Source organism: Schistocerca cancellata, chromosome 10 (assembly GCF_023864275.1).
Source record: "Schistocerca cancellata isolate TAMUIC-IGC-003103 chromosome 10, iqSchCanc2.1, whole genome shotgun sequence".
In the NCBI taxonomy this organism is placed as follows: domain Eukaryota; kingdom Metazoa; phylum Arthropoda; class Insecta; order Orthoptera; family Acrididae; genus Schistocerca; species Schistocerca cancellata.
In genome coordinates, this window is record NC_064635.1 from 15,374,192 (window position 1) to 15,394,526 (window position 20,335).

General features: G+C 47.6%; 1 protein-coding gene across 2 annotated transcripts in view; it reads left to right on the plus strand.

Annotated features, from left to right (window-relative positions):
* LOC126106308 (proteoglycan 4-like) overlaps nt 1-20,335 on the plus strand; it is a 452,483-nt gene that overhangs the window by 234,088 nt on the left and 198,060 nt on the right. The window lies entirely within an intron of this gene.

A 20,335-nucleotide genomic window follows, 5' to 3' on the forward strand; every position in this document is an offset into this window, starting at 1 on the left:
GGGTGGCTAGTTTTCACGTCGGTGGGAGGCAAGGGCATGCGATCTACAGTGGGATCACAACAGTATGTTTGGTAAAGCAGTGTTATATTCCACAGGACTTTTGGATTGATGAAAGCTTAACATTTATACACACCTAGTCCACTGATGGCAGCTGGTAGGGAGTAAATCCTCTGGGGAAATTTATGTAACATCGCAAAACGGACAGAATTAGGGTCGTCAACGAATACAATTGCACGTACAGTCTTGAGAATAGATCTATGCAGCCTCCGACATGACTGCATGTCACTGATAAAGTCGAATTTCACATTGAAGTGAATGTGGATAATGCTTATGGCAAAAAAAGAATGAAGTGGTTAACAAAGAGACAAGTGTCCCTTGTACTACGGACCTTGAATTCGGAGGAGTCAACCGACATGAACGAATCTTCGAATCAGTTGTATGTAATGATGTAGTGGAATTTCTTCGACGGAACTGAGAGTGTAGAAAGTTATTTGAAGGAAAGGAATCTGATGGCATATTACGGAAGGAGAAGAAGGAATTGCAGTGGCTGTGTTGTTCGAACGCACTATGTCATGTTGTTTCGGACGTGGATGTCCGAAAGAACAGGTACTGTGGCGACTACAGCCATTATGAAATTATTAATGTATTTGCTGTTGCGAATACTAACAACCATCAGCTGTTTATAGGAATGACGACAGTGAAAATTTTTGCCGAACCAGAAACTGAACTCGGATTGGCCGATTATCGCGAGCGGTCGCCTTACCATTAGGCTACCCGAGCAAACTTTTCGGCCAGACGCAAACTTCCATTGATATTCAGCCACGTTTCTACAGTCTGCACTCGCATGTCCATTATGTATATTCCCGTACAGGGGAGACGTTTTAATTGAAAGTAGCTTGCACCGTGTCGGCGGATAGTTACGTTCGTGCTTGCTTGTCGTAGTTATGAGGAGCACGAGCACTGCAATATCACACGTAAATGGAAATAAGGCACCGTGTTAGACGACAATATTGAGATCCTTGGGGAGAGGCAACCGTGACCAAACGATTCCACATGGCATATAAGGAAAAATCAGAGCGGTAAGATACCCTTAGACAACGATAAGTATTTAATAATCCCAGTTCCAAAGATATCAGGCGCTAATAGGTATAAAAATTACCGAAATTAAGGCTGGATTATGAAAATTTTAAATATCTGCCAGCATGCCCCCCCCCCCCCCCCCCCCAAGAAAAGCCAACCGGTTTCAATCGGGGGAGCTGGAAAGCCATGGTGTTGGAGAGTCTTAACCGATACACTTGTTATGGAAGATTCGTGCTAAATAGTCGATTAGCTTGTGTTGCAGGAAAAGGAAGGTATACACGACCAGTAAGTTGGCGAGTTAGGAAATGTGGCCCTATCGACAGATCGCCAAATACGCCCGGCGAAACCTTTACGGAAAGTCCCCACTGATGTACCGTCTCAGTGGTAGCATGTGTGTTGTGTATGTTCGTAATACTGTCTCGGATGAAGCATGTTTCCTCTGCAAATAACATATCCACGAGGAACTGTGCATCATTCCCGCGTTGTGTAAGGATCCATTAGCAGAAGATAACATAGGCTCAAAAGACAGGTGCGGACATGGACTGTACGCTCTACAGGGGACAGGCAAGATAATGTGAACAGTGGTAGTAATGGGATGGTTGTGTTTGACGGTCAACCACGTAGATAAGGGGCACATGTCGCGCTGGACTGTGCGTGTTCAGTACGGACTAGGCATCAGTGCAGGTTATTTACGAGTAGTGCGTACTCCGTATTTGCATTCAGAGGCCGAGGTTGACGTGTAATGAAAGACCTAACGGAGCTCCATGAGGGCAGATTGTGGGGGCCCGATTAGCTGGAGCATCCGTAACCAAGACAGCCAACTTGTTGAATGTCTCAAGAGCAACTGTTTCAACAGTCACGACAGCCTATGCAAAACATGGAAAGACATCGCCGTGTAAACGTAATAGTGGGCGCATATCAACATTAAATTACAAAGATCGTCGCACGCTAATGCGAATTATGTCAAAATAACACAAAACTACGGCGGATAAAGTGACAGTCCAGATCAGTAGCGCCGGACACAGTGGCCGAGCGGTTCTAGGCGCTTCAGCCCGGAACCGCGCGACCTCTACGATCGGAGGTTCGAATCCTGCCTCGGGCATGGATGTGTGTGATGTCCTTAGGTTAGTTAGGTTTAAGTAGATCTAAGTTCTAGGGGACTGATGACCTCAGATGTTAAGTCCCATAGTGCTCAGAGCCATTTGAACAATTTTTGGCTAAGCCTGATGGGCCCTCCTCAGAGAATCAATGCAAACATTACAGAACTGGCTGAGGGCCGATTATGAAAGTGTGTCTGCCTAGGTTGAAATCTAGCTAAGAAGTGAACGAGGCACACTCCAGTTCCGTCGAGCTGCACAGCCCGCTAGAGAGCGCTGTGCTCGGTAGACGACGGGCTGCCAACCTTGTGTTGGCGCCGCGTTGTAGTAGTATATCTGTGGCAATGATACTACACAAAGAAATTGGTATAGACTTGCGTATTCACGTACAGACAGAATACGCCTATATAAGACAAGTGTCTGACGCAGTTGTTAGATCGGTTACTGCTGCTACAATGGCAGGCTATCAAGATTTAAGTGAGTGGTGTTCGGTGCACGAGCGATGGGACACAGCATCTCCGAGGTAGCGATGAAGTGGGGATTTTCCCGTACGACTATTTCACGAGTGTACCATGAATATCAGGAATTCGGCGAAACATCAAATCTCCTACATCGCTGCGGCCGGAAAAACATCCTGCAACAACAGCACCAAGAACGACTGAAGAGAGTCATTCAACGTGACAGAAGTGCAACCCTTCCGCAAATTGCTGCAGATTTCTCATACTGGGTCATCAACATGTGTCAGCGTACGAACCATTCAACCAAACATCATCGAGATGGGCTTTCGGAGCCGAAGGCCCACTCCTGTACCCTTGATGACTGCGCCACACAAAACTTTACGCCTCGCCTGGGCCCGTCAACACCTACATTGGACTATTGATGGCTGGAAACATTATGCCTGGTCGGACGAGTCTCGTTTCAAATTATACCGAGGGGATGGAGGTGTACGGTTATGGAGACAACCTCATGAATCCATGGACCCTGCATGTCAGCAGGGGACTATTCAAGCTTGTGCAGGCTCTATAATGGTGTGTGGCGTGTGCAGTTGGAGTGATATGGGACCCCTGATACGCCTAGATACGACTGTTACAGGTGACACGTACGTAAGCATCTTGTATCATCAGTTGGATCCATTCATGTCCCTTGTGCATTCGGATTTGGGCAATTCCAGCAGGACAATGCGACACTCCACCCGTCCAGAATTGCTGCAGAGTGGCTCCAGCAACACTCTTCTGAGTTTAAACACTTCCGCTGGCCACCGTACTCCCAAGACATGAAAATTATTCAGCATATCTGGGATTCCTTGCAACGTGCTGTTCAGAAGAGATCTCCACCCCGTCGTACTCTTACTGATTTGTGGACAGCCCTGATTGATTCATGGTGTCGCTTCCCTCCAGCACTACTTCAGACATTAATCGAGTCCATGCGACGTCGTGTTGCTGCTTGCTCGCGGGGTCCCTATGCGATCTTAGGCAGGTGTACCAGTTTCTTTGGCTCTACAATGTAGTTTCCAATCTGCTCGTGATGGTACACTTTCGTGACGGATTGACTGTGTTCGCCAACGATCGTAACATTACATTAACTCTATTTTTAGCTTCTGGGCGTCCATCTTGATATATAACAGGAACTGTTCTGCCTGAATCACTGACTCATCACCACCCAGCCTAAACAGCTAGGGATAAAAAATTTAAAGTTGTAGAGGTTGATGACTTTAGGCTGTAGGTATCGTATAAAAAGTCATTTTTCGAAATACCATCCCTAAGAGAGTGAAATAGGGGATGGAAGTTATCTCGAAAATATTTCGTTACATTGAAACTTTTTAAAATTAAATCTTTGAAAATTGTCATTTGACTTCTCAATTGGAAATAAATATATGGTAGGAGGTGAAAGTTTCTATGGAAATATCACCACAGTAATTCAATAGACAGGATTAACCAAAAATCTCTGATTCCAGCAACCAGAATCTTTTCGTCAGAAATACATTCGGAAAAGAGAATATGCTTCTGTGGCCTTACTTAGTGTGCAAATTTTAGAAGTATTGCAATTTCTGAACTAAATCAAAAAAGCTATTTGACAGTCACCACAACAAATCGGCTTTGTCAAAATTCCGTAGAAAAAGAAACGTCCCTTTAATACATTAATTTCATACTAGGCGTGATATACTCGTATGTTTATAAAATTATTTTTGTTGTAATTACTACGAAAACGCGAGCGAAGCAGCGGACTCCGAGCTAGTTCCCAGAATGAAATTTTCACTCTGCAGCGGAGTGTGCCCTCATATGAAACTTCTTTGCCGATTGGACCGAGACTCGAACTCGGGACCTTTACCTCTCGTGGGCAAGTGCTCTACCATCTGAGCTAACCAAGCTCGAGTCACGACCTGTCCTCAAAGCTTTGGTTGCGCCGGTACCTCGCCTCCTACCTTCCAAACTTCACAGACGCTCTCCCGCGAAAGGCAAAGTTTCCGAGTTCGAATCTCCATCCGGCACACACTTTTAATCTGCCAGGAAGTTTCAGGTTTCTCTAAGCTAGTTGTTAATTGTTGAGATTGAAATCATGTAGGCATCATTGTGGGCAAAATCTTCAGCATTGTCAGACTGTTTCCTGTGCAGGGACGAGGGGTTTATAAGCAGCTTGGGTCAGTCACGTTTGAGCTGCTGTCAGTATGGATGCCGGACCCCTCTTATCGCTGTCCTAGGTAATTTGAGGGCTGTGCGGTATCGCGATAGGATCCTTCAACCCATTGTCCAGGCCGTGCCGCCGACATTCGGCGATGCCTTCTTCTTGAACACGTCTTGTAGGTGTGTGTGTGTGTGTGTGTGTGTGTGTGTGTGTGTGTGTGTGTGTGTGTGTGTTGCTTACGGACTCTCACTGGCGAGGTTATCAGCGCCCTTAGGCACATGAAAAGAAACTGGTCCGTGCGCGGGGCTCACAACCCGAACCACACGCCACTGTTAAGCACCAACGAAGGACTAGGTCTCTTACTTCGATTGCACATAATTCATTAAGGTCAATCCAACACATTTATTTCAAATAACATAAATGAAGTTATTTGAATCTGTCTGACATTAAATAGGAATTAAAAAAGAAAAACTGGCCGTGGTGGCCGTGCGGTTCTAGGCCCTGCAGTCCGAACCGTGGGACTGCTACGGTCGCAGGTACGAATCCTGCCTCGGGCATGGATGTGTGTAATGTCCTTAGGTTAGTTAGGTTTAAGTAGTTCTAAGTTCTAGGGGGCTGATGACCTCAGATGTTAAGTCCCATAGTGCTCAGAGCCATTTGAACCAAAAGAAAGAGGAAAACAAAATTGAATCAATACACCCCACTGACAAATATCCAAAAAACTTACAATACTACTCAAAGGAATACACTGAAGTGGGGAGCAGTCATTCACCCGACAGAACACTTCAAAATGAGTTCAATAACACAGCTGCGTGCTCCAGAAAACCGCAAAACATTAAATACACCTCATTTGACGAATAACAAATACTCATTAACATTACGCCAATCCTGTTTGAACTGCAGTGTCCCAAAGAAAGAGGCGCTTATACTGAAAGAACAATTTTTTTATATGTTTAAATTACAGCATTAAGGAATTCCAAATCTTTCCCCTATCTAGGCGGAGGCTGAGCCAGAAACACAGAATGCCACAAAAAACGCAGTTTTGCTGTGAAATCGTACAGGACACCCGGAAGCAGTAACAGACAAGGGGTCGGCACCCACAAATAACACAGGCTAAGAGTCAGGCTGGGAGCACATCCTACGAGAACTTGTTCACGCTACGCTCACCACAAGCTGTAGACATTCCGGCCGAACATCCGCTTGCGGTGGCTGCCGGAAGGACGAACCAACCGACAGGCCCACGCCGTGTTTCTCACACGGGCGCCTCAGTTTGTACAAACATCTAGGCCAACACCAACTGCGGATTCCCGTCTCACTGCGAGGCTCGGCACAGTTTATACGAAATGCCTTCCAGGCAACCAGCAACCGCTGCAGGAGTTTCACGATTAGCAAACAGCCCCAGCGTAACAGACGTCACACATGTGCTTACGCCCGAGCCGCCACTCCGCCAGTCTCACAGGCGGTTACCGAGCGAGCTGGCGCAGTGGTTAGCACACTGGACTCGCATTCGGGAGGACGACGGTTCAATCCCGTCTCCAGCCATCCCGATTTAGGGTTTCCGTGATTTCCCTAAATCGTTTCAGGCAAATGCCGGGATGGTTCCTTTGAAAGGGCACGGCCGATTTCCTTCCCAATCCTTCCCTAACCCGAGCTAACCACCACCCCGAGTCTCACCGGCCGCCCCAAACAGACCGCCTCTCGCCGTCCCGCGCGCCCCAGCCGAAAACGCAAAGATGCTGATGCCCGGGGACGCGCCAAAGATAACAACCCGATCGCTGATGATCGACCAGCGAGCTGGCTCAGAATCGAATGTGGAAAAAATTACTAAAATGTGATCATACACGCTAAGACAACGGGAAAGAGTAAAAGATGGTATACTAGAGACCAAATTCAGAAGTAAAACGACAAAGGAGCTGAAAGGAAGGCGCAGGGAAGTGTCACTGGCTGACGTAAAATATGGGTGAACCAGTCACCCTGTAAACGTTTTAAAAATCATCGCCCTAAAATCGTGCTAAAAACGTCGGACGATTCACAGAACGTTTAAACTCTAACCACATTCGTTTGATCATACATTGCAGATCGGTCGGTCGGAAATTAAAACGCAGCCCAATAAAATGTGGCACACAGTGATGTGCACCCCACAAGCGCCACACTTTGGAGGGTCCTCTCGCCGGAGAAGGAAGCCATGCGTCATAGGGCTGTGCGAAGACGAGTGAGGAGGACCTCGTCCCGTCTGGAAGGAAGTACGCCACGGCCGACACGAAGCTTATTGTCGGTCACTTCCAGCCACTCTTCCTCCCACCGACGCAAGACTCTGGAGCTCATCAGCGAGGTCACAGCGTGCAGGGGGATGGCACATGAAATACCCGAGGATCCAGACACGCCTCCTTGCCTGCTAGATCCCTCCCCCTTTCGTTCCCCACAATTCCCTTGTGCCCTCGTCCCCAGCAGAAAGACACCTCCGTCCCCCGTCGTTGTAATTGGAGGAGGGCATCATGGGTAGTCTGGACTACTTTATCTGCTGGGTACAAAAGTTTCAGCGAGTGAAAAGCAATGAGAGAATCCGAACAGACAAGAAATCGTCTTGCAGGAGGCAGGAATTAGCACAGAGCAACGGCCTATGGTGTCCGCTGGCGTGCAGGCTTACTGTCAGTTGAAACTCGCAGTGCGTCTTGCGCGAACCTGCTCGCACACTGGATGACGTCAGAAAAGTGGGACAGGCCTGAACAGTGACGAGCCGAACAGCTTGTGCGTCACACACACATGCTGCAGCACATAGACTGCAGCAGTGTCGACGTTTCGAACTGACTGCTTTTACTGTGGATACTGTTTTGTTTTTCACAGTAGGATAGTTCCAGTTTTAGAAGACGCATTCTTTCGCTCCCTATCTCGTTTGAATCTAAGACCACGCACATTCGCAGGTTTGCAAAATATGCGGGACATTTCTAGAACAGCTTATTGTAAGGTACCTGCTCCGGCTACGGACTGGTAACACTAATTGTCTAGTGGCGGACTACATGCTGGAAATAAACTAAATACAGAAACCTTTCTCGTGAATCAGTCTCATCTAGTAGTGAAAATCGTACTAAAATCACCAAAGTAGTTTATGAGATTTGCATTCTTGTACAGACACTAAAACGCGTCGGAAGCTTTAAATCGGTAATATGTACACTGACCAGCCACAATACAGGGTGATTCAAAAAGAATACCACAACTTTAAAAATGTGTATTTAATGAAAGAAACATAATATAACCTTCTGTTATACATCATTACAAAGAGTATTTAAAAAGGTTTTTTTTCACTCAAAAACAAGTTCAGAGATGTTCAATATGGCCCCCTCCAGACACTCGAGCAATATCGACCCGATACTCCAACTCGTTCCACACTCTCTGTAGCATATCAGGCGTAACAGTTTGGATAGCTGCTGTTATTTCTCGTTTCAAATCATCAATGGTGGCTGGGAGAGGTGGCCGAAACACCATATCCTTAACATACCCCCATAAGAAAGATTCATCTGTTTCCATTTGAGCAAGGATAAAATCACAGAAATCGATTCTTTTAATCTTATCAGTTGCAGACAGTGCTTGAACCAATTTCAGACGATAAGGTTTCATAACTAACCTTTTTCGTAGGACTCTCCATACAGTTGATTGTGGAATTTGCAGCTCTCTGCTAGCTCTGCGAGTCGATTTTCCTGGGCTGCGAACAAATGCTTGCTGGATGCGTGCTACATTTTTATCACTCGTTCTCGGCCGTCCAGAACTTTTCCCTTTGCACAAACACCCATTCTCTGTAAACTGTTTATACCAACGTTTAATACACCACCTATCAGGAGGTTTAACACCATACTTCATTCGAAATGCACGCTGAACAACTGTCGTCGATTCACTTCTGCCGTACTCAATAACACAAAAAGCTTTCTGTCGAGCGGTCGCCATCTTAGCATCAACTGACGCTGACGCCTAGTCAACAGCGCCTCAAGCGAACAAATGTACAACTAAATGAAACTTTATAGCTCCCTTAATTCGCCGACAGATAGTGCTTAGCTCTGCCTTTTGTCGTTGCAGAGTTTTAAATTCCTAAAGTTGTGGTATTCTTTTTGAATCACCCTGTATTATGACCACCGACGCACTGTCGATATGAACTCGTTCTGGCGAGGAATGACTGCCAGTCATACAAAAGCACAGTGCTTGTAGTATCAGTGACCGTGCTTTTCGTGTGTAGAATGGGGAAGGCGCGCGATCTGTCTGAGTTCGACCGACGGCAGATTGTGATGGCCCGGAGGGTCGCCACAAGGCTTTCGCAAACTGCACGACCTGTCGGGTGTTCGAGGAGTGCAGTGGCGGCTGTCTTCAGCACGCGGCGAAGCCACGTCCAGACGTCGTGGGGTTGGGCGCCCACCCCTCATTACAGATGTCGGATATCGTCGGCTCGGAAGACAGCTGAAGCAGGACAGGCGGCGAACTGTGGCGGAACCAACACCAGACCTCAGTGCTGGGCAGAGTACAAGTGTGTCTGAACACGCAGTGGACCGAATACTCGTAACGACAGGCTTTAGCAGCCGACGACCCGTGCATGTGCTAATGTTAACACCGCGAAATCGTCAACTACGACTGATATGGGCACGTTGGACGTTGGCGCAGTGACAGAGCGTTGCACGTCCTGATGAAACCCGATACCTTCTTCATCGTGCCGATGGGAGGGCCAAAATTCGTCGTCTCCCACGGGAACAGCTCCTCGACACCTGTATTTTGCGGGACGAGCTGGCGGCGCTCTCATCGTGCTCTGGGGAACATTAATGTAGGCATCTGTGGGTGCAGTGGAGCTGGTACCAGGCACCGTGACAGCCAAGGAGTGTCGTACACTGCTTCGAGACCACTTACACCCCTTCATGGGGATCATGTTTCCCGGCAGCAGTGGCATTTTTCATCAAGATAATGCGCCATGTCACAAGGTCAGGGGTACGATGGAGTGGTTCGAAGAACGCAGTGGCGAGTTCCAGCTGACGTGCCGGCCTCCCAACTCGCCAGATCGAGCACATCTGGGATGTTATTGAACGTTGCGTCAGAGGTTACCGCCCCCCCATCCTAGAATTTACAGGAATTAGTTGACTTGGGTGTCGAAATGTGGTGCCGACTCCCTCCAGCGGCCTACCGAGGCCTCGTTACTACCACGCCACGACGCGACGCCGCTTTTATCCGTGCCAAAAGGTGGGCATACTGGCAATTAGGTGGGTGGTCGTGATGTTCTGGGTGACCATTGTAGGAACCAGGAGAGAGAATGCAAAACACGGCAGGATTCCAAGGCAGTATTCTTTAACAGGTACCCTTTGCTCTCTCTCTATCTGTAGTCCCTTAAGTCTTTATAACGTAGTTTCCAACCATAATTAACTTAGTTATCAAAATACTGTATTTGCAACGTACAGTAATAAACAATTTTATATGAACTAGTAATTCAATCTCATCAAATAGATGAAATAATTTACTGCAGCTTAGGAAGTTAATAGAAGGAGAAAATATTATGTAAGAAGAAATTACGGTGCACCGTTGCTTCCATACGGTCGGCCGAAATAAAAACCCGTAAGAATGTAAAAAGGTATATAGGCTGGTCATCTGTAGCCCCTAGAGGATCTACCTTTGACTGTACTCATTTGAAAAATGTTCGACAGAGTGAATTCACCTAGAACGAACCTACATTGTAAGTGTGAGCAAATTTGTCGTAACGCAACCGACTGATGTTTCATCATCAGACCGAGAACTCCTCACGGTCCGCTCGTTGCAGCCGCACGGGTGGCAATAAAATACCACAAACCATCCTGAAGTGTCGTCAGACGAACGGTAGAAGAAATGACCAGAAGGCGCCGAGTGTCGGAACAGCCGTCTTGCGTAAGCCGTGATCGCAAGATGATGGTGATACGTGTGCACAGCAGAGAACTGCGCTGATGTGGTGACTGGTGCGGCGGCCGATGATGCAGCGAGGACGGGCCCTGACCCCAATTCCAGGCCGTGCTGGGTCTGCCAACCGGCGGCCGAGCCGAGCTCGAGCGGCGGACGCGGCTGGTCTAACGCAACAGGGCCCAGTCTGCGCCCACGAACCTCCGTCTCCTGATGAGGACGATGGCGATTACGCACCGAAGCGCCAAAGAAACTCCTATAGGTATGCGTATTCAATTACAGAGACGTGGAAACGGGCAGAACACGGCGCTGCGGTCGGCAACGCCTATATAGGACAACAAGTGTCTGGCGAAGTTGCTAGATCGGCTACTGCTGCTACAGTGGCAGGTTATCAAGATTCAAGTGCCGCGTCCGGGCACAGCCTCACTATACCAGAAGGAAGTAAGTGCGAACTGCGTAGCGCAATTGGGACGTTAACGACAATGGGTTAGTTACAAATTGCTGTCAACCTTTATATCGGAGATGAGAGGGGGAGAACCTCCTCGGTTTGAAGCAAATAAGTTTCCTGAAAATAGGTTACAGAATTGCGATAGGCAGGAAAGATTGGTTAGTTTCTATCAAGTTTATTCTCACATATACGCAGTTCTGGAGTGTCCACCACAGTCTATCACCGTCTTTTCGTAGTTGAAGTCTTTATCAGCTGTATCGGCTGCTACGGGCCTACTCAGCCCTGCTGGCGTCTCGCTGTGGGATCTCCAAACTGCCGCCACTGGCTCTGAATCTGCATCTGAATCTCTGCTCCTAGTTATTCCGCTGCCTGGCCTTTTATTTCGTTTATCATGTACTTGGGTGCACACGAATTAATCTGTTTCACACGACCCTTTCATTTCAAAGTGATCGGATTTCACAAGAATGCCTATGGTTCCACACGACACTCTCGTTTCTAATTGGTCGGCTTGCGCAAGAACGCCTTCGGTTCCACACGATACTTCCGTTTCTAGCTGCACACAACTTAATTTGGTTCCAGACGAGTCTTTTCCGCACTTGACTGACACTCTCTCTTGCTGTATTATCGCCCTGGTGCGCAAGTTTGATTCGTGCTGCTTCCTCTGGCAGGAAGTCAAACACTAAGTTATTTGATCGACAAGCCATACTTGGCAGCCCCCGCCGCTTATCTTGTCCCTACGTCCTGTTGGACTATTTCGTAATGTCGGCTCGCTGTTTGCCTATGGAGCCGGGACTCTTATTATGGTCACAAAAGCAAGAATAAAAATAAAAATTTTCTACAATCACAACACAAGTGAGTTTGAAGTAATGTTACAGTCTGCGCCCGAGCGATGGGGGACAGCACCTTCGAGTTAGCGATCAAGTGGGGATTTTCCCTTACGACCATTGCACGGATGTACCGTGAGTAACAGGTATCCGGTAAAACATCAGCCGTGCAGGGTAGCCGCGCGGTTTCGGGCGCCTTGCCACGGTTCGCGCGGCTCCTCTGTCGGAGGTTCGAGTCCTCCCTCGGGCATGTGTGTGTGTGTGTGTGTGTGTGTGTGTGTGTGTGTGTGTGTGTGTCTGTATGTGTATGTCGTTCTAATCATAAGTTAGTTTAAGCTAGTTGATGTAGTGTGTAAGTCTAGGGACCAGTGACCTCAGCTATTTGGTCCCTTAGGAATTCACATACATTTGAACATTTTGTAAAACATCAAATCTCCGACATGGCTACGGCCGGAAAAAGATCCTGTAAGGACGGGCACAACGACGACTGAAGAGAATCGTTCAACGTGACAGAAGTGCAACCCTTCCGCAAATTGCTGCAGATTTCAATGCTGTGGGCCATCAACAGGTGTCAAGACTGCGAACCATTCAACGAAACATCATCGGTACTGGTTTCTGGAGCCGAAGGCGCACTCGTGTGCCCTTGACGACTACACGACACAAAGCTTTACGCCTCTCCTGGGCCCGTCAACACCGACATTGGACACTTGATGACTGGAAACGTGTTGCCTGGTGGGACGAGTCTCGTTTTAGATTGTGTCGAGAGGATGCTGCATGCCAGCAGGGAACTGTTGCAAGCTGGTGGAGCCTCTGTAATGGTGTGGGGAGTGTGAAGATGGTGTGATATGGGACCCCTGATAGGTCTAGATACGACTGTGACAGGTGGCACGTACGTAAGCATCCTGTCTGATCACCTGCATCCATTCGTGTGCATTGTGCATTCCGACGGACTAGGGCAATTCCAACAGGACAATGCGACACCCCACACCTCCACAATTGCTACCGAGTGCGTCCAGGAACACTCTTCTGAGTTTAAACACTTCTGCTGGCCACCAAACTCCCCAGACACGAACATTATTGAGCATATGATGCCTTGCAACGTGCTGTTCAGAAGAGATCTCCACCCCCTCGTACTCATGGGTATTTATGGACAGCCGTGCAGGATTCATGGTGTCAGTTCCCTCCAGCACTACTTCAGACACTAGTCGAGCCCATGCCACGTCGTGTTGCGGCACTTCTGCGTGCTCGCGGGGGCCCTTCACGATATTAGGCAGATGAACCAGTTTCTTTGGCTCTTTAGTGTAAATAAAATTGGTAATTACTCGTTGAGAGGTACAATTCTGTCCAGCCTCTCAGAAGAACACACGTTCCTAGAAACACTGCACGTGCAACTATGTGACCAATAATGCGTGATCAAATTGCTAAGTCTACCTCCCAGGACTGCAGCACACGTTCGAATAAATGGTTCCCGAAAAGGACCATAACATACAACAGAGCGTGTGCACAAGCCAACTCACTACTAATGAACCGTCATTTTTATAAAGAATTCTCAGAATATATGCATCGTATGCGTAATTTAGTTAGCGCATAGCTGTAGTCCTCTAAATTGGATCTCTTCTCGCCACGATACGAGCTTCAATATCTCAATAGTTAGGACTTAACATTCATATATCATTAGTTACCTACAAATCTCTAAAGTGTTGAAAACTGTCAGAATTGAAGCATTTTCGTAGTAGAATCTGACACCCAAATCCAGAGATACAAATTGTTACTAAAAGAACGTAAATGAACTTCTTTAAGTACCACCTCTAGTTATTTGTTACGCTATTAAAATATATAAGTTCATTCCGTTAGTAAATCTTTTAGCAATATTCTGGCCAACAATAGTATTTAATTAATCGTAATGTTTCCATGCCAACTCGTATGAAATTGCTTTAATGTCTTAAGCTGTAAGGCGCTAGTCTTCGAAACTGACCACTTTCGGTTTTAACTACTCTCAATTAAGTTGTCTAGATCTTATCGCAAACTTGAGCGTGCTTACGCTGCTTGCTAAATGTCACAACTATAACTTTACATTATTTTTTAAATTCTGTCATGTTTTACAATTAGTTACCCAAAGTTCGTTGTGGATAGATAACTAGGGGACTAAAATTTATTTTTAACGAATGAAGGTTATTTTTCTCTCTTTTTAAATGTGAAAGCTTTACAATCACCAAACATCGACTGTAAATGAGTGACTGCAGAAAACTAAAATCCCCACACTAAGAGAAATGTACAATAAAAAAAGACTGAAAATAAATACTGCGCACCACCACCATTTTGTATCTCAAATTAAAGTTCAGATTTTAAATATAGCAGCCTCTTTAGGTGTTGGTCGCTCGCGTACGCATTAGCAAATCCTAAACGTAATTGTCACTCATCACTTTTACTACGGAAATAATGGTTGGAGTTAAAATTTCCGCTTTGAAATGATTCGTGGTTCAAATGGTTCTGAGCACTATGGGACTTAACATCTATGGTCATCAGTCCCCTAGAACTTAGAACTACGTAAACCTAACTAACCTAAGGACAGCACACAACACCCAGCCATCACGAGGCAGAGAAAATCCCTGACTCCGCCGGGAATCGAACCCGGGAACCCGGGCGTGGGAAGCGAGAACGCTACCGCATGAACACGAGATGCGGGCTAAAATGATTCGTCTAGGGCGGTAAGGTTGTAGTGTTTCGGGATATTTGTAAACATCCCATCACACCATTGGAAAGCCGTCGACAACAGATGCTCGTGAGAAAGTTGAATAAGGAAAAATCTAGTGGGAAACGGAAACTGTATGTTTTCCTTTCTCGTATGCAGTGAATGTGGAGCAATGGTGCGGCCGGCGAGAAGGGTACCAGTAAAAATGGTAGTAAAACCACTGGTCGCCCGGGAGTTATTTGTCTCAAGGTGCAGCAAGTGCCTGAATCCGAGACCCTAGGAGTAAACCACGCACCAACAAGGGCGTAATGAACAATTCAAGAGTGGTAGTAGTTTTTCTGATTTTCCTCTCAGGTCCTACAGTATGCACGTACGGACGTTTGAATGTACTTGAAGAGCGTGGTATTACCATAGCAATTGTTAGTTGTGTTGTGATAAGTAATAGTGAAAATGTTGGGCAACATATACGCCTGTTTGTGACAAGTGTGGCTATTTATTTAGTAGTGTAGTAGAGAGAACTAGCGGAAGCATTCCAGGATTCTTCACCGCAGTTTGATCGACAGGGAGGTGGCACGGAAGGACCCCGACCACAAAAAAAATACCTACTTTGAGATGAGTAATACTACTTTCATCTGGCGGTGTATTGGGGTCAGCAAAATATTGCCCTGTTATATCGGTCAAGGACGCAACTTCCCGCTAGTGCTGCTATAAAACCCATCACAAATCTTACAAAATAAACAACAGCAGGAAAAGAAGGAAAAATACACCGTCGGGTCTCAGTGACTACGTCAATAACAATACGTACTGTCAAAATACGCTCTCTGTAGTAATTCACCTGCTATCCATGTGTTCTGTGATTGATTCTCCGATACAGAAAAGCTTCGAGAATAATGCTTGATAAGCAATGACTCCACACACAGAATAACGTCACTACCTCGTAGCATGATACTATACTCAAAAAATAAACTGAAGAGCCGAAGAAACTGGTACACCTGCCTAATGTCGTGTAGGGCTCCCGCGAGCACGGAAAAGTGCCGAAACACGGCGTGGCTGATGTCTGAAGTCGTGCTGGAGGGAACTCACACCACGAGTCCTGCATGGCTGTCAGTAAATCCGTAAGAGTACGAGGGTGTGCAGATCCCCTCTGAACAGTGCGTTGCAAGGCATCCCAGATATGTTCAGTAATGTCTGGGCAGTTTGATGGCCAGCGGAAGTGTTTAAACTCAGAAGAGTGTTCCTGGAGCCACTGTGTAGCTATTCTGGACGTGTGGTGCGTGGCATTGTCGTGTTGGAATTGCCCTACTCCGTCGGAATACACAGTGGACATGAACGGATGCAAGTGATCAGACAGGATGTGTTATATCCTAGCCAGTAATGCCAACCGAGCCCGCTGCCAAAAGGTTGGCAGCATCAGTCCGGACGCCGTCCGCATAAGCAGCGCCAGCGATACAGGTAATCGCCGCAAGTCTGCGCGCGCCACCGCTGGCTTCTGGCTTCTTAAGCGCTGGAGTCGCGAGCGCTAGGACAGTTCTGTATTCGCCGCTCAGTTGTATACTCGCCACCGATTTGTGTACTTGCTAGTCAGTTGTGTGTTCATCGCAGCAGAGTTGTTGTTTGTCGTCAGCCGACGCTGACCTAGCCGCTCCGACTCGAACTAGACAGATTTCTGTAGACACGGAGTTCACTACTGTGTTTCTGTATCTTCGTTAATAAAGATAAGTACCGACTTTTATTTAATCAGAGTGTTTGGGGTTTCATCTTTCTGTTCACTGTTCCAGCGGACCGGTCGGCCCGCTATTAAAAGTGTGGCGGTGACTTCGTAAGCCGTTTCTACAGCGAAGTGTTTGTCGCTACGAACGCCGCCACAAAAGGATGAGTACGTACGTGTCATATGTCAAGAGTCGTATGTAAACGTATCAGGAGTCCCATATAACTTCAACTGCACACGCCCCACGCCATTACAGAGCCTCCACAAGCTTGAACTGTCCCCTACTGACTTGCAGAGTCCACGGATTCATGAGGTTGTATCCACACCCGTACATGTCCATACGCTGGATACAATTTGAAACGAGACTCGTCCGACCAGGCAACACGTTTCCAGTCATCAACAGTCCAATGTCGATGTTGACGGGCCCAGGAAAGGCGTAAAACTTTGTGTCGTGCAGTCGTCAAGGGTACACGAATGGGGCTTCGGATCCGAAAGCCCATATCGGTGATGCTTCGTTGAATGGTTCGCACTCTGACACTTGTTGATGGCGCAGCATTGAAATATGCAGCAATTCGCGGACGGGTTGGACTTGTGTTACGTTGACGATTCTCTTCAGCCGTCGTTGGAGCTGTACTTGCAGGATGTTTTTCCGGCCGCAGCGATGTCGGAGATTCGACGTTTCACCGGACTCCTGATATTCACGGTACACTCGTGAAATGGTCGTACTGGAAAATCTGTACTTCATCGCTGACTCGGAAATGCTGTGTCCCACCGCTTGTGCGCCGACTATAAGACCGTGTTCAAAGTAAGTTAAATCTTGATGAACTGCTATTGTAGCAGCAGTAACCGATCTAACAACTGTGCCACACACTTTTTGTATTATATTGGCGCTGGCGACCGCAGCGCCGTATTCTGCCTGTTTACGTACACTCCTGGAAATGGAAAAAAGAACACATTGACACCGGTGTGTCAGACCCACCATACTTGCTCCGGACACTGCGAGAGGGCTGTACATGCAATGATCACACGCACGGCACAGCGGACACACCAGGAACCGCGGTGTTGGCCGTCGAATGGCGCTAGCTGCGCAGCATTTGTGCACCGCCGCCGTCAGTGTCAGCCAGTTTGCCGTGGCATACGGAGCTCCATCGCAGTCTTTAACACTGGTAGCATGCCGCGACAGCGTGGACGTGAACCGTATGTGCTGTTGACGGACTTTGAGCGAGGGCGTATAGTGGGCATGCGGGAGGCCGGGTGGACGTACCGCCGAATTGCTCAACACGTGGGGCGTGAGGTCTCCACAGTACATCGATGTTGTCGCCAGTGGTCGGCGGAAGGTGCACGTGCCCGTCGACCTGGGACCGGACCGCAGCGACGCACAGATGCACGCCAAGACCGTAGGATCCTACGCAGTGCCGTAGGGGACCGCACCGCAACTTCCCAGCAAATTAGGGACAGTGTTGCTCCTGGGGTATCGGCGAGGACCATTCGCAACCGTCTCCATGAAGCTGGGCTACGGTCCCGCACACCGTTAGGCCGTCTTACGCTCACGCCCCAACATCGTGCAGCACGCCTCCAGTGGTGTCGCGACAGGCGTGAATGGAGGGACGAATCGAGACGTGTCGTCTTCAGCGACGAGAGTCGCTTCTGCCTTGGTGCCAATGATGGTCGTATGCGTGTTTGGCGCCGTGCAGGTGAGCGCCACAATCAGGACTGCATACAACCGAGGCACACAGGGCCAACACCCGGCATCATGGTGTGGGGAGCGATCTCCTACACTGGCCGGACACCACTGGTGATCGTCGAGGGGACACTGAATAGTGCACGGTAGATCCAAACCGTCATCGAACCCATCGTTCTACCATTCCTAGACCGGCAAGGGAACTTGCTGTTCCAACAGGACAATGCACGTCCGCATGTATCCCGTGCCACCCAACGTGCTCTAGAAGGTGTAAGTCAACTATCCTGGCCAGCAAGATCTCCGGATCTGTCCCCCATTGAGCATGTTTGGGACTGGATGAAGCGTCGTCTCACGCGGTCTGCACGTCCAGCACGAACGCTGGTCCAGCTGAGGCGCCAGGTGGAAATGGCATGGCAAGCCGTTCCACAGGACTACATCCAGCATCTCTACGATCGTCTCCATGGGAGAATAGCAGCCTGCATTGCTGCGAAAGGTGGATATACACTGTACTAGTGCCGACATTGTGCATGCTCTGTTGCCTGTGTCTATGTGCCTGTGGTTCTGTCAGTGTGATCATGTGATGTATCTGACCCCAGGAATGTGTCAATAAAGTTTCCCCTTCCTGGGACAATGAATTCACGGTGTTCTTATTTCCATTTCCAGGAGTGTATTTCTTTATTTGAATACGCATGTCTATACCAGCTTCAGTGTACCATCACGGCTGATGCTCATCTGCCTTAGAGAGCGCCTTTCTAAGTCTCCCTCAACCATTTGCAGCACCCAAACCCGCTGTTGTGTGCACAGGCAACAACGAGGACCACTTGAGACAGAACAACTCGAGTCAAAACTTTAGTGTCGTCGTATTTAAAATACTCATGAATTCTACTGTCTAATACCGACACAGCGTACAAACCACTCTTGACTAAATCTGTATCAACTTAAAATCACTTGACCTTTCGCCAAATGTCACTCAAAATATGAGGAGCCCGACTCTCAAGAGATTCAGAAAATGACTACGTTCATCGTGCCCGAGATCAGTTACTGCATTCTTCAAACCTTGCATTTCAAACACAACTCAGCCCAAGAACTGCTTTTTATATTTTTTCAACAAAGTCGCGGAAAATTGCACACTGACGGAATAATCGATACAATCTGCTCCAAGTAGGTATCGATCACACTTGTAGACGAGTCGTAGCTCAGTGCAGTAACACATATGTCGTCTTGCTGACTCAAGCTCACTATCTCCTCAATAGTGAGCAACTCAAAACTCCTTCAGAGCCATAGTTGAACCATTAATTCAGACAAATATAGGGCGCTAACAACTAAACCGGAGAATCTCATGGCCGCCGGTTGCTCTTCTAGGGGTCAGCTCGCCCTGGATGGTCTCCGACACGCCCGAGCTCTGCGTGGATGATTTTTGCCGTCTGGACACAGTACGGATTTTTTCTAGAACGATTTAATCAACATGGACTTTAGTTACAATGAAATGATAAATATCACATCCTTTTCCTTGACTTACCTTACTGTTTGATTGTTATTGCAGTAGACTGAAACGATAAAATTAAATTGTGAGGACACGAAAACCTACACAGTAATTTTGAGACGCGACAGTTTAATTTGGCGCGGCGGCTGTTTGGGCCCTACCCCGTGGTGAAGCCTCACACATACCTGCACAGAGCATCGCCCAAATAATTCCGCCCCCGCCTTTTCTGTCAGTTCCACAAATGGATCAGACAGGGATGTAGTACAAGTGACCAGCGTTTCCCCCCATTTCCCTCAAGGTCATTCCCCACCTCCCTGCTATACAACTTAATCACAACAGTAACTTACTTCGCCTCGTTGCGCAAATAAGACCTGTAGTGACTTCGGGAGACTACTTTCACGGCAACGGAATTTGAGTAGAGCTTGAAAAAATCTCTAATTTTATGCGGTAAATGTGTTTGTCTGTTCTCATATCGGGACTCAAATGCAACAACCGGAAAGATAAAATGCGATGTTATGCGCTACAGAAGAGAAAAAGGTGAGGAATTTGCAGATCGAAAAAGACGTCCATTCCCAGATTTAGGATCATTTCGAATTCTGCGGTGTGCATTACAGTGACACATCCAGTCATACAGTTACGAGTTTTGCAACCCAGTTGGCATGACTGCTCGGTAACAGGTGAAATTAGGGAGGCTACTATTATCTTGATTCAGTCCTAAGCTGCAATGTCACTTCTTTCGGCCGATTTCAGGAGGGTTTTCATCAAGTTGTATGCTTGCCCTCTAAATCTACATCTACATGGACAC